The sequence below is a fragment of the Canis lupus genome, chromosome 26, assembly GCF_011100685.1.
Source record: "Canis lupus familiaris isolate Mischka breed German Shepherd chromosome 26, alternate assembly UU_Cfam_GSD_1.0, whole genome shotgun sequence".
Taxonomy (NCBI): domain Eukaryota; kingdom Metazoa; phylum Chordata; class Mammalia; order Carnivora; family Canidae; genus Canis; species Canis lupus.
The window spans coordinates 25,812,935-25,818,690 of record NC_049247.1 but is presented as its reverse complement, the minus strand read 5'-3'; the positions used below and the strand labels follow the sequence as shown (position 1 = coordinate 25,818,690).

The window sequence follows — 5,756 nt, the reverse complement described above, 5'->3', positions numbered from 1 at the left end:
TTGGAGGTCACCAGGGTCATAGGAAGTTGATTTGGTGAAAGATGTCTTCCTGACACGCAGTGTCCCAGTCATCAGGCTATCATTGGTGTATGTGAGGTCCCATCATCTGCTCCTTTCAAGATCTCCCGGATTACATGTGAGTGACCCTGGGCCAGGGTAGAGGGGAAGCTGATTTGCATGAAGCACTTCCTTATTCTCATAGGTGTGGAGTCATGAGAAGGCCCAGGGACACCCTACTCTGGCTGGAGATCCTGTGAGACCACATCCAGTGAGGGTCCCCACCATGGCCTGGATGGTGCTTCTTCTTGGGCTCCTTGCTTATGGCTCAGGTCAGGGAAATGGACTCTGCATCCTTGAAGAGCACACAAAATCAAGGTCTCAGGGTGACCCTTATCTCTCATAACAACACCTTTCTCTCTTGGTTTTAGGAGCAGATTCTCAGACTGTTGTGACTCAGGAGTCATCAGTCTCAGTGTCTCCAGGAGGGACAGTAACACTCACGTGTAGCCTCAGCTCTGGGTCAGTGACTACAAGTAAGTACTCCAGCTGGACCAGTAGACCCAAGGCCGATCTCCTCGCATGCTTATCTATGACACAAGCAGCCGTCCCTCTGAGGTCCCTGATCGCTTCTCTGGATCCATCTCCGGGAACAAAGCTGCCCTCACCATCACAGGAGCCCAGCCTGAGGACGAGGCTGACTACTACTGTGGTATGCATGATGTCAGTGGGAGGAGTTACAATTACCCACAGCATCTCAGGTAAGGAGGAAGGGAAACAAAAAACTCTGGGCACTTGTCTCCAGCCCTCATCATCGAGAAGCTTCTATTGAGCTTAAAGTCAGGTGTATGACAGTGATAAGAGACAACTAAGCACAGTGACAGAGGCAGATGAAGGGGTGGGCCATAGCTCCCGAGCAGGGACACATGCCCTAAGGTAGTGTATCCCTTTACTGGTGACCGCAGTAGAGCATATTCCCTGGGGATGCTGGCATGAAATGGTGCCTCCCGGTAACGCTTTCTTTTCTTACACACGGTACCAATGGATCCTCAGAAATGCTAGACAGAATGTTTATTAATAGGAAATAATCTTAACATCACTAAAACTTTTTCCCTCATAAAACATGTAGAACACAGATGAAATCATACAGATGAGAGCACACACCATGATACTATGTTTTAGGAAATATTACATTTATATATTCCATTTTTAAAAGGATTTTATTTATTTATTCACAAGAGACACACACACACAGAGAGAAGGGCAGAGAGACAGGCAAAGGGAGAAGCAGGCTCCATGCAGGGAGCCCATTTGGGGACTTGATCCTGGGACTCTAGGATCATACCCTGGGTTGAAGGAAGGCACTGAACCGCTGAGCCACCCAAAGATCCCCAATATTTTCCATTTTTTAAGAATTTGTTTTTCACTAACCTCTACCTACAACCGAGATCAAGAATGCTATTCTCCACTGACTGAGCCAGCAAGGAGCCCCTATAGATGCATATTTTCTTCTTTTATTAAATATTTTTTTATTTATTCATGAGAGACACAGAGAGAGTAGCAGAGACATAGGCAGAGGGAGAAGAGCCACATTGCAGGGAACCCAATGGGGGACTCCAACTCAGGAATCCAGGATCATTCCCTGAGCCAATGGCAGATGCTTAAACTCTGAGCCACCTAGGCACTCTAATTTTAAACAATATTTTATTTAAATTCAATTTTTCAACATATAACCCCCGTGCTCATCCCATCAATGTCCTCCTTAGTGCCCGTCACCCTGTAACCCCATCACCCCACCCTCCTACTCTTCTGCAACCCTTTGTTTGTTTCCTAGAATTAGGAGTCTCTCATGGTTTTTTTTCGTTTCTAATTTTCCCCCACTCAGTTTTCTTCCTTTCCGTTACATTCTCTTTCACTATTTCTTATATTCCACATATGAGTGAAACCCTATGATGGTTGTCTTTATCCGATTGACTTATTTCACTCGGCATAATACCTTCCAGTTCCATTCGTCCTTTTTGATGGCTGAGTAATACTCCTTTTTGTGTGTGTGTATACAGTATATACAGGATATATATACATATCTCACATCTTGTTTATCCATTCATCTGTCAAAGGACATGGTGGCTCCTTCCACAATTGGCTATTGTAGACACTGCTGCTGTGAACATTGGGGTGCAGGTGTCCCCTCAATTCACTACAACTGGAGAAGATGGCAAAGGAGTAGCTTCCTCAACTCACCTGGTGCCACCAACTTACCTGGATAACTTTCAAAACATCCTGAACACCTACGAATCCACCTGAGATTTAAAGAGAGAAGAGCTGGAACACGACAGGGAAGAGGGTTTTCACTTCTAACAAGGTAGGAAGGCAGAAAAATAAAGTAAAAAAGAATCTAGTGGGGGAGGGGCACCGCGATGAGCTGGGCTAAAGTGGGGCAGTGAAAGCCACAGGCAGGAAAGCCCAGCCCTGGATAGTGGGAACGTTAAAAACCTGCACCGGATTCTTCCTGGACATTAAAGCGCTTAAGAGGAAATTGGGCAAGATCGCAGGAGGGGCAGTGGAGCCTCCAGTCTCCCGGGGTCACTAACAGTGGAAGCGCACCTGGGGAAAGCAAGCCCCAGACTGTGGGCCTGTCTCTGTAAAGGGCTGGGACAAGCCCTGCGGGGCCCCGGGGAGAAGCTGGTTGGTCAGGTGGGGGGCTCTGGATAAAGGGGGCTGTGCCCTGGTGCCCTTGGGGGCTGCACCCCGGGAGCACTATTCCAGCAGCACAGGCCCCGGATCCCAGGGCACCGGTGGGCACAGCCCAGGATCCCGCATCCCCCCTGGGCAGATGGAGGTGGGGGGGGGCCCAGGATAGTGAGAAGTGTCCTGCCACTCGGTGCCCCCAAACTGTGCAGATCAGGGCACCCGCACCTCCCCGGGAGCATCCAGGCCCCTGTGGACTGGGAGCTGCGGTTGTTACTGCGGAAGCTGACTCCAGGGCTGAGGAGCTGGCAGCTGCCAGTGCTGATGTCCTCCTGATGTCACCCTGTGCCTGGGACGGAGCAGGGCCGCCAGGGACCAAAGGTGTCACAGGGTAAACAGGGCGGGGGCAGCTCCCCCAGGTGCACACACCTGAGAATCAGCACAGCAGGCCCTTCCCCCAAAAAATGAACTAGAAGGACAGAGTAAGAGCAAGTTCTTGACCAAGCAGCACTGCAAAGCTCTAGGGGAAGACAAGGGATTTACAGTATGTAGAACTAGAGGGCGCCCCCCTTCCTTTTCCTTTTTAAATTTTTTCCCTTTTTCCATTACAACTCATTTTAATATCAGACTAAAATTTTCCAATAAGTCTTCTCTATTCCCACCTTAATTACAATATTTTATCACCTCTTCATTTTTAATTTCTATTTTGACTTTCATATTTCTATGATTACATGTCTTTGATATACTATTCGCTTCCCAATTCCTTTCAACACACTCAATTTAATTTTGGGAGATATATCTCCCAAAACATGAGTTTTGCTTTGTGTTTTTTGTTTTCTCTGCCTCATTTTGTTCTACAATTGTGGAAGTTAATACCTTCTAAAACATGACCATAATGCACCCAGAACCAAGTGGTATGCAGGTTCATTCTGTGAGATTATATTCGCTCCTCATTACCATTCTGCCACCCTTTTATCTTGTTTATGTTTTGGTGGTCAATATTGTGGCTTTCTAAAAGTATTTCTGATTTATATAAATTTGGGACTGAGCATCTTCTAACATACGGAACTTAGCACTCAGAACCAAGGGGATCACACTGTAGGACCCTTCAGGTAGACTACATTCTCTCTCCACTATGACTTCTTCAACAACTATCTCCCAGTCCCTCCCCTGTTTTATCTTTTTCTTCTGTTTTATTTTTCTGTTTTTTTTCTCTCTCTTTTCTCTTTAGTTTTTTTATCTTCATTTTTTCCTTCTTATTTGGGATTTTTGGCCTTTTATTTTTTTACTACTTTGTTTTAAATTTTGTTTTTCACTTTAGTGGTCCTTTTGTTTTATTTTGTTCTCATCTTTGTTTTCCTTTTCTGGTCTCTGACCTTATCAGAATCATCTAGGATGAAATTTACTTACGTTTTGGTTGATATTCTTGACTTAGCCAACTCATGCAGCCATTCTGCACTGTACAAAATGACTAGAAGGAAGAATCACCACAAAAGAAAGAATAAAAAATAGTACTCTCTGCCACAGAGTTCCAGAATTTGGATTACAATTTGATGTCAGAAAGTCAATTCAGAAGCAGAAATATAAAGCTACTGGTGACTCTGGAAAAAAATCATAAAGGATTCCAGAGACTTCATGACTGCAGAATTTAGATCTAATCAGGCCAACATTAAAAATCAATTAAATGGGATAAAATCGAAACTGGATGTCCTAACAATGAAGGTTAACAAGGTAGAAGAATGAGTGAGTGACATAGAAGACAATTTTATGGTAAGGAAGGAAGCTGAGGAAAAAAAGAGAAACACAATTAAAAGACCATGAAGAAAAGTTAAGGGAAACAAATGATAGCCTTAGAAGGAAGTATCCACGACAAATTGGGATTCCAGAAAATGCCAAAAGGGATGGAGGGCCTCTAAGTATAATTGAATAAATCATGGCTGAGAAATTCCCTAATTTGGAGAGGGAAACAGGCATTCAGATCCAGTAGGTAGAGGGATTCCTCCCCAAATCAATAAAACCTGTTCAATACCTTTACATTTAATAGTGAAACTTGAAAATTCCAAAGATAAATAGAAAATATTTAAAGCAATTAGAGACAAGCGATTCTTAACCTTTATGGGGAGAAATATCATATTAACAGCAGAACTCTCCACAGAGACCAAGCAGGCCAGAAAGAGGTAGTGTGATATATTCAGGGTACTAAATGAGAAGAACATGCAGCCAAAAATAATTTATCAAGCAAGGTTGTCATTCAGAATAGAAGGAGAGATAAAGAGCTTCCAAGATAGGCAGAAACTGAAAGAATATGTGACCATCAAGCCAGCTCTGCAAGAAATACTAAGGGAGACCCGTAAAAGAAAGGGAGCCCAAAGAAATAATCCACAAAAACAGGACCTGAATAGGTATTAAAACGACACTAAATTCATATCTTTCAATAGTTAATTCTGAACATGAATAGGCTAAAAGATCCCATGAAAAGATGCAGGGTATCACACTGGATAAAAAAAGCATGACCCTTCTCTTTGCTATCTATAAGAGACTCATTTTACACCTAAGGACACCTCCAGCCTGAAAAATAAAAGGTTGGAAAACCATTCACCATTCAAACGGTCTTCAAAAGAAAGCTGGGGAAGCAATCCTCATATCAGATAAATTAAAGTTTATCCCAAAGACTGTAGTAAGAGATGACTATCTCATACTTAAAGGGTCTATGAAACAAAGACACCTTAGAATCATGAATATTTATGCCCCTATTGTGGAAGCTACCAAGTATATCAATCAATTAATAATCCAAGTAAAGAGATACTTAGATAATAATATAGAAGGAGGCTAATAAAAGGAGGCCTTGATAGGGCACTTTCGGTAAAAAACAGATCTTCTAGGCACAACACTAAAGAAACAAGGGCCTTAAATTATACACTGGACCAGATGGATTTCACAGATATACACTGAACTTTGCATCCAAATGCAACTGAATATACATTCTCCTCAAATGCACATGGAACTTTCTCCAGAATAGACCACATACTGGGTCACATCAGGTCTCAATAGAGACCAAATAATAGGGATTG

The 5,756-nt window shown here is 43.3% G+C and overlaps 1 pseudogene; it reads left to right on the top strand.

Moving 5' to 3' along the window:
• Nucleotides 1-283: 283 nt before the first annotated feature.
• LOC102151828 lies at nt 284-3,021 on the top strand (annotated as a pseudogene).
• Nucleotides 3,022-5,756: the final 2,735 nt, after the last annotated feature.